This window comes from Melanerpes formicivorus, unplaced genomic scaffold (genome assembly GCF_026170545.1).
Source record: "Melanerpes formicivorus ecotype bairdi unplaced genomic scaffold, bMelFor1.0.p_v2 SCAF_24, whole genome shotgun sequence".
Classification (NCBI taxonomy): Eukaryota; Metazoa; Chordata; class Aves; order Piciformes; family Picidae; genus Melanerpes; species Melanerpes formicivorus.
In genome coordinates this window covers 8,303,723-8,312,933 of record NW_027142376.1, presented here as the reverse complement: position 1 = coordinate 8,312,933, position 9,211 = coordinate 8,303,723, and the positions used below count along the sequence as shown (strand labels likewise).

The 9,211-nt window shown below is 44.3% G+C and overlaps 1 protein-coding gene across 1 annotated transcript in view; it reads left to right on the top strand.

Moving 5' to 3' along the window:
- The window catches only part of TRAK1 (trafficking kinesin protein 1), a 129,038-nt gene continuing 119,827 nt past the window's right edge, over positions 1-9,211 (top strand). The window contains exon 1 of the mRNA XM_068152793.1: positions 1-199. The gene's annotated coding sequence lies outside the window, so the exon portion shown is untranslated. The remainder of the gene's footprint in view (positions 200-9,211) is intronic.

The following is a 9,211-nucleotide window of genomic DNA, read 5'->3' as shown; positions in this document are numbered from 1 at the left end:
GGAAGAAGCAGCGGACAACCGGCCGCAGCAGCCCCCGCGCTCTGCCCGCGCCGCACGCCGCGATCCCTCAGCGGCGCGGGCCGAGGACGAGCCGTGAGGGGAGAAGCAGCCCGGAGGTGGCCGCCGCCGGCAGCGAGGCTCCCCCGGCCCGCGGGGCTATCGCCGCCTGCGCCCCGCTGTCCGGGGGGCCCGGAGCGGGGTGAGTGCGAGGGCGTGCGGGCGGGCATGTGGGCGTCCGCGCTGCGGGTCTAACGGGGCGGCTCGGCCGTGAACAGGGGGGCCCGGTGCGGCCGCCTTCGCTTATCTCTTGCTCTCAGGTGAGCGAGCGGGTGCGGGAGGCGGGGGTCTGGCAGCCGTGGGGGGGGCGAGGCCTGCTTGCTTCGCCGGGGATGAGGAAGGTGCAGCGGCTCCTCCTCCTCGGGCCCCCGCAACCCGGTGGCAGTGGGGCGACCTTCACGGGCGGCTCGCTCGGGGGCGGGCGGAGCGCCGCGTCGCTGCTCTCTGTGCTCTTCTGTCCTGTTCGCCCCTTTAAAGGAAGAGGCGGTTGGTGGAATTGTTCACCGAAGGTCACGAATCGCTTGCAAGATTCGGCCTCGGGATTATTTACAGGTAAACTGCTGCTGCTGGCAGTTAGGACTCCTGCTGATAGTTTTTCTGGCCGTTGGGGAGGGACATACAAATACCCAGTTGGTTTCTTTGATGTTAGGTATTACGGATAGCTTTTGGCGGTATGCCTCTGTTTCAGATTACTGAAATATTCCATTATGCTTTTCGGCAAGTTTGGGATTAGTGCCTGCTTTGGTTTGTAGCTAAACTTAATGTTTAGGTGAGCTTCTCTTCAGGTAAAATTAGGAAAGAGTAGGAAATGGCAGAAAAATAAATAAATCTGTTAATGGTTGAGAGCCCAGGCTCCTTTTCCTCCCTTGCTTGGACTTTGGGAGAAGTTACCCGTGTGGACGCTCTTCTCTGTCTCTCTGTCTTTCAATCTGTAACCTTATTTGAACCTTTCAGTCCACTGAGATTAAGTCGTGGGTGTAATGGCTTTTGCAATCAGGAAAGCAACAACAAAACAAGTAAACCAAACCTAAACCAAACAACAGTTAAAATGAGCAGTTTGCCATATGTGCATGTTTTATTGCTGTGTGTTAAACAGTTTCACGTACTGTAAATAATGCCTTGGTTTCTGTCCGTACTGGAATTGACCTGTATTTAAATGTGGTTATTCCTAGTGGGGCTCTGCTGGAGTTTCCATGAGAAATCTGAGGGAAGGAGTGTTGTCCTCCAGGCCTGGAACTATATTCATAATGCTGTGCCTTCTCTGAGGCACTGGAACCTGTTTAAATTGAGCAACCAGAGCAATCTGTGATGACAGCAGATAGGAAGATCATTTTAGCGGCATATAAGAGCATGCTCTTAAGATATGATTACAGCTATTATTTCCCTGTTTTTAATGAGCATCATTGTAAGGGAGGAAAAACAGAAGGATAAAAATCCTAATGGGAAGTGAGAGTTTTCAGCTTTTAATGTGAGCCTGGTGGGTTAAGAGCAGGCAGCTGTATGTGTGGATAGAATTTAAATTTCTGTTGAAGTAAAACAAAAGTTTCTGTCAGTTGCTTGAATAAACTCCCACTTCCCAGGGGATTTAACTGCATGGTGGATGGCGCTAGTGGAAAGAAGTAGAGTCTCTCTGGATCTAGTGCAAAAAAACCCCTACCCAAGCAGAAATCTTGTAGTTTGTCAGTGGGCTTAGTGCCCGTTCTAGAGCACTGGGTAGCACACTGTGGTGCTGAGGAAGTATTAACATGATTAGGCACATACAGTTACATATTTGTGGTGTGCCATGTTTGAGATGTGTATGCATAAAATCTCAGTGAAATATGAACTTGCTTCTGCAGTCTGTGAGCATCTGACTAGTTTAGTCCAGAGTCCTGACTAATGAAGCAGGACCAGCAAGTTTTGCCATCTGTATTGATGAACATTAACTTGGCACTCTGCAGGTGAGAGTATGTGAGCTTGCATACATTGGGAGCAAGAGCAGATTGAAAATCCTGGCCTGGAACTCTTTGGAACTTCTATTGTTCCTCTCTGCTGCAGCTCACACCTGAGCTCCTTGCTGCTTCACACGTTCTGTCTCCTGTAACATATTGCCAGCTGCTTTTGTGGAAGTTATTTCATCATAACCTTTCTGTGTTCTCTGAGGATTTTCTTTTGACTTGTGAAAGATTTTAGCCAATGTACTTAGAGATCTAAGAATGAGATTAGTACAAGTTAGTGCAGGTTAAAGATTTTTGTTTAAAATGTGCACTTGCTCAATACTGTTCTTGCTTAAAAGGAAAAAGGCTAAAACTTGCCATTGTGTCTACTATGGCAGACAATCAGCTGGATGTAAGCCACTTTTTCTTCCTAATAGCTCGGTATAAAGAACTCTCAGGATGAGTGCTGTTGAAGCAGCATCTGCAGTATCAAAAGGCAAGTTAAACCTTTCACCCTGGTTAAAAGCTGTATCTGTTTCTCTACTTAACAATGCTCTGTGCTACTTAAAAATTGCCTGGAGTAAGGGGACATAAAAAGGGGGAAGTTGCATTTCTCTGAAATCTATTTATTTTCAAAGTCTTTAAAATAAGGTTCTCTAATTTCCAGAACTGGGGTGGTTTAGTGCTGCTTCTGCTAGGATCAGAAGGTGTCTGGATGTTGTATGTTGGGAGTGGTACTCAAGGTAGATGGAGCATTTCTTGTTGGCTTGCAGAAAAAGTGTTCTTTGTCACAAATTTTGAAGCAGATGCCTTTTCTCCTGCCCCAGCAATGCCTGTTCTTGTTTGCAAGAATAAGTGTCTCCTCCAAGAAGCCTCTGGTATTAGGCCTAGTGCTTTATCAGGTTGAGTTTTTGAATAACTCTGTTTTAACTCTCACAAAACCATCACTTGATCCATGCACTGCTTATTTCATGATACTTCCAGACAGAGCAGAAGTTCTTGTAACTCCAGTATGGAATTAGGAGCTCTGTTTTAGCCTGTTGGTCAGAGAAGCGTTGCTGGTAGGCATGCTATTGCAACTGACTCTGTTTCTCCAGATGCACATGGCAGTTCTGCCTCTGCAGGAGCCTTAGTGGTGCCATCAAGGTTGAAGAGTTAATACACTTAAATTGCATTAAAATGACCAAAGGCATACTGGCATCTTCCTGGCACGTTCCTTGTTTCTGCTGTGAATAGGATTGTCACTTGTGTTGCGTAAGGGCTCTTGAATGAATTCCAGTAGCAACTGCACACGAAGTGGCTTTCAGAGTTATCATAAAAACACAGTAAGCAGGAGAAATGCTTTCTGCTTGCTAAACGACAGCGATGGCACGTCAGTTGCAGGCAGCTCTCTTAGAGCACGAACCTTTGTAAAACTGATTTGTGACCTGTGTTGCCTGTGCTGCAAAGGGATGTTTCTGAGTCACGTTTGCATTAAGACCCCCCTCAGCAGTGCCACTCTCTCTTTGGAACGCTGCATTTGTGTGCAGAGCTTGCATTTGTGGATTTGGTTGTGGGACCAGTGCTACTGGGAGAGATAAAAATCTTGAGAATTAACTTCCTGTTAATGTCAGCTTCCCAAGATACCAGTTGGTGTCTGATTCAAAGCCTTCCTCCTTACCCTGCGGTTGGCCTGAGATAGCTGTGTGAGTTTGCAAGCACTTTTATTTTACTTTGTAGTGAATGGTGTGTTGTCTCCTGAATAAATTCCACCGGCTCGTTGCAAGTATTCTTTGTCTAAAACTGTCCTTTATTTGAACTTTGATTCATCAATACTTCTCTTTTTTATTGGAGTCTATTGATTACAGTGCAAAAAGTCATGCTATAGAGTCATCCCGATTATGGCTGTCCAGCTAAGAGGCTTATTGATAGCACAAACAGATTAGCCCCGAGATAATTCTTAGATTCAATTATGTTGGCAGATTTGCTTTAGTTAAATCGGTTAGTGACAGTCCTGCAGTCAGTTCCTTCCTTTATCTTACAGCTTCTCTGGATAAGTTTGTCTAACCTTGCAGTCCATCAGATGCTCCAAAACCAACTGCTGCTCTTTAGCTGTCCCGTTTCCCTGAGTGGGTGTATGGGGGTTTTGATGGTGTTTGTTGGTTTTTGTTTGGTTTTGCTGTGTGTTTATTTGTGTTTGGGGTTCTTTGTTTTTGAAGTATTTTGGTGGATTTATACCCATTAGAGCCTTTGCTTGTGTTTATTGTGGAAGTTCAGAATGCTGTAGCAGACAGTAACAGAAAGGAGGAAGGAAATGTGAGAAAAGTTTGGTTTAAAGCTCTTGCACAGTTTCATTATTGGTTTGTTTTGACATATGAACGTGTTGCTGCCATGGATACTGTCTTCTATCCCCTTCTGTGTTATGGTGCTGGGAATCAACTTGGTGACTTAGCAGAGAAGTGTTTTGAAGGTTAATTTTCAGTCAGTTTGCCTGTCCTCTGGGCAGCTTAGCAGCTGTGAGGTGCTGAGGCAAAGGAAGTAATAGGAATAAGTGGCTGAGGCTTTGGTGTCAGGAGGGAAAGTCTGGGAAAGTCTTCAGTGAGCATAAGCTGATTTTGAAACTGCTGCGCTCTAAGCTGCCAGCCAATACCAGTGGTGTGATGGTAGATGAGATGCCAGGGCTGACAATAACTTGTTGTAAGTTTGCGTGCTTATGGCATACTCTTGACTGCCAGCAGCTATAGGAACAGAAGAGAGAAACAGTGAGTAGTTGTTGTTAGGCTATACACAGATGTTATCCTTTATGATACAGAGTGATAATGTACTCAAGAACAGAACTGATTATTTTCATTTCACCAGCTTTTGGTTCATTCTGCATTTCTGAGTGGTTTTTCCTGAGCATCACTGTTGTGAATGATGCAGTCCTCAAAACTTCATGGGTAAATCAGTATGGCTTTAGATTTATAAAGCAGTATGAACTAACCTTAGGGGGGGGGGGGGAAAGACTGCTTGCCTTCTTCACTCTTTTGTTCTTAGCAGAGTTCTTTAGAAAGGCTTTCCCTCATACAAAATCAGCTGAGCTTTTTTTCCCACCCCCCATAGTTTTTGTACATCTGCAGGTAAATATTTTTCTTAATAGACCAATAGGACAACTGGGTGATCCAGTTCAGTTGTCAGAACTGCGAGCTTATGGCTCCATCCTGAAGTGTTTCGATCTGAGTTAAAACTTTTGTATGTGTTTGTAATTGCTCTGGGGGAAAAATTCTCTAGGTATTTTTCATTAAACTTTGCTTTACTAGTGAAATAGGACTATGAAAGTGCACATGCTGTTGGCTTGTTTCTTGCTTTTATCTTTTTAAAACAACTTTTATGACCTGTTCTGAAGGGTTTGAGAAGTAGAAGTGAGAGGTGTTATTAAGACAGCCACTTCTTCTGTGTTCCCCTGCTGCTTTTAATTTGAGACTCTTGTAACGTTGCAGGAGGTCTGTAATACCTTTAAGTCTTAATGTGTAGTGAAGCATGCAAAAGTTGTTTCTTTAGTTTATTTGTGCAGAGCATTTAATGAAATGGAAATGGGTGAAAACGACTGCTGTAGAGAGGGAGTGTGAAGTAGAGAAATGCAAAGTGATTAAGAGTTTGCATTTCTGGGATTTTGTGGACAATGTGCTGCAAAAGAACAGAGTCACCCTGATGGTCTGCTGTGAAGATCTCTGTCCAAGTTGTGCTGCTTTGTGTCTGGTGGATCATAGCGTGGTGCAAGTTGGAAGGGATTCCCTGGGTGTCACCTGGGCTGATCCCTCTGCTCAAGCAGGGCCACCTGCAGCTGATTGCCGAGGACTATGTCCAGATATTCTCTGAGTATCTGTGAACATGAAGGCTCCACAACCTCCTTGGGCAACCCATGCCAATATTCAGTCACCCTCACAGTAGAAAAGTGTTTCCTGATATTCATGGGGAGCCTCCTGTATTTCAGGTTGTGCCCATTGCCTCTGGTCTTGTCACTGGGTATCACTGGAAAGAGCCTGGCACTATCCTCTGTGCACACTCTCTCCAGGTGTTTACATTAAATTGAGAAGATATCCTCAGCCTTCTCTTTACCAGTCCCAGTTCGCTCAGCCTTCATTCATGGGAGAGAAGGAAAAATGTAAGGAACTGCTCCCCAGCTGCTCAGCGATGCAATAATTCCGGTGCTTCAAACAAAACATAGAAAAAGTGCTTGGTCTCAGTGTTCAGTGAAGATGGCAATAATTCCATGCTAACATGTCCATCTTTTAACAGAAACCAAAGGTTAGGAACATGTTCATACAGCAGAAATAACTGTAGCCTAGAGGGGAAGAACAAAAATTGGATTAATGGAAATAGTTACTTACGTCTCTTTGGGATTGGTTCCAATTTGCAGTAACCAACTAGCCAGTGCACTTCTGTATTGTATGTTCAATGAGCTCTCCTTTTTCAAGACAGGTACTGGCAATGTCTTACTGGACTTGAGTTCCATGCTAGTCAGGGCTCTGTGTGAGTTGTGGTCTGAGAGCAGCCGTAGTTTGGTAGCTTAGAGAATATTGAAGTGCAGTTTTGTTTGAGTAGAGGCATCTTTTTGAAATAGTCACATCCATGTCTGCTGTTCATGGGAAATGGAGACTTTTACACTTAGTGCTGTCCCTAGCATCCCCCTAAGTAGGGGTGATATCACTAACCATGCTGCCTGTCCCAGAAAGTCTGTTTGCACCATCAGATACTGCAGGTTCTCATGCTTTGCAAAGGCCACCCTCTGCTCCTCTGCAGGAAACAGAAACCTTGCCATTCAGATCCTTGAAACTCATTGCCCCAGTGGTACCTGTGAAGTGATCAGAACTGGAAGACACTCGAGCAATTTCCAAGTCCTTTGTGCTTTAAACCTGTCTTGATTCTGTGAATGGAGTTTCTATTTCTACAGCTGTGATGGTCATAGGAGCCATGTTTCTGAGGAGTTGTGCACTGTTGGTGTGAAGTGATGAGTAGGAAATCAATCTTTCTGGTAATATGGTTTCTTTCTACAGCTCTTCTGCTGTAGTCACCAATTGCACTGCCTTCAAAAAGGAGTAGCAGACTTCTCTTTTGCTGTGGTGATACCACAGTAATGATCACTTCCAGGAATTTATGGAGAGGGTGGAGATCAGTATTTACCAAAACTGTTACCCTTTCAGAGACTTTGATCCTGTAATGAATTCTGCAGGCCTGCATGCGTGAAGGTCACAGCAAGAGGAGTCCTTTATGGCTGAATTTCCAGGGGTTTATGTAATGTTGTCAGGTGGTTGAGAATTATGGTTTGACCCAATGACTTGAGGCTGACCCAAGAACCACAGATTTCCAATGTGAAGCAATCTCAACTGGAAGTGCTGCTTCTGGTTGTCTGAAATGTTTGTAACCTTTGATTACTCTTGTATTTCTGCCCTAGAATTTTACTCTGGGATAGATGGCTTTCCCAAAAATCTGTATTTTGCAAGACACCCAAAGCTATTAGAATGAAAGGACTGAGAAGGTGATGCACTGCCCTTACCTGGCAGAATCGATCCTTGATCCAAAGGCTGAAGTGGTATCTACTGTCATGCTATTGATGGACCTTATGCTATCATTTTTTCTGTGGAAAACATTGAGATCTTCATGACATTCCCTTGCCTTTTTACTTTGTAAAAGCTACAAAGCATTGAATATAAACTTCTAATGAACTGTTCCCACCCTTCTCTCATACACTGCTGCTTGTATGAGCTTGCAGTGGCCCAGCTCAGAGAGCTGATCCATCCGAGAAGTGCTTTGCACAACTCTGTGTTGTCTTCTGTCCTGGCTCAGCCTTTCAGCCAGGTTGCATTCCAGATTGTTGTGGAGTAATGGCAATATATGTCTTCAGGGTAAGTGTGCAGTAGCATGAGGGTGTGCCTTCAGAACAGCCTGCACTAATATTGGCTGGACATGACCGGGGAAGTGTGTGGCTTGAAGGCTTTTGGAGCCAAATTAGCCTGGTCTCTTACTTTGCCATCTCAGGTGGGAATAGTCCTGCCTTGTCCCCAGCTACTTGCTGTACTGCTTTGTCCACAGATCTTTCACACTGACCCTTACCCAATGGGGAAAGGGCAGCCAGTGAGGCACACTGGAACAGCATGCCTTGAAAGATTTGATGTATTTCTGTGGGGTTTGTTTTTTGCAGTTCACGTTTCTCAGGGAGTTAGATGCCAGCTGGAGGTGGCATAAAGGCGAGACAGGAGTGTGCAGGCAAGGCCAATTGCTGTTTGCTTTAGGTACGTAGCACCACGCCCTGTGTTTAACATGTGTGTTAAATTGTATTGCTGCCTTTAAAAATAAGAGTTAATGCTATCAACCTTGTATCATTTGCTAGTCGTGTAGGAGTTTTTCCTGTGGTTTGTTTGGTTTGGGGTTTGCTTTTTGTTAATTAAAGCAAGCGGCAAACACCATGTTGGTAATCTTGGTTAGCAGAGTTGCATGGGGCAGCTGCAATACCCTGTCCACCTGGCAGCAAGCCTATTGTTTGGATCCTATGCCCAGTGGGGATACTTGAAGATAAATACATGATATAATTGTAGTGGGTAAATGAGTAAGAGGAAATAGGAGGGGCTGCATAGTCAGGAAAATAATCAGCTCCTGACAGGACTTGTTCTAGCAGCTGTAATACTGTGTTCTCCTCTTTGTTCCTCTCTAGAAAGAGAAGCAAGCTGTCACTACAGTGTGGAGGTTTTGGGTTTAGTGAACTCTTAGACCAGCCATGGAATACTTATTTTGAATTTTACAAATCAGGAATCTATGAAATAATCAAGCTTAAGCCAGTTCTGGCCGGGATGTGAATCCTACTACAGGTAATTCCTTTTTGAATGGGAAGTGGTTGTTCCTGATTGCCTAGATGTCAAACTGGAAACTGTTGCTTTGTGGTAGAAAAGTTAAAATACAGCTGTGTGCCACCTTGGAATATGTGTGAAGCTAAAGAATCGACTTTGGGAGAGACTGTTTGGGACACTGCATTATTCAATGGTACTGTGAGTTATCACTGGAGAAGTGAAAGGATGTTGAGTTCTTGGAATCTCAGAATATTGAGGCATTGAATATTCTTAAAGGGCACTAAAGATGCTTACAAACATCTTTTATGAATTCTGACTGTTTTGGCTAATCTTCTCTACTTTGTCTCCCTGCTTTTGTTTGTTTCTTTCTCCTTTATTCTTTTTAACCATACTGTTTCTCTGGTTTTGGATGCCAGCTATTACACATTTTCCTTT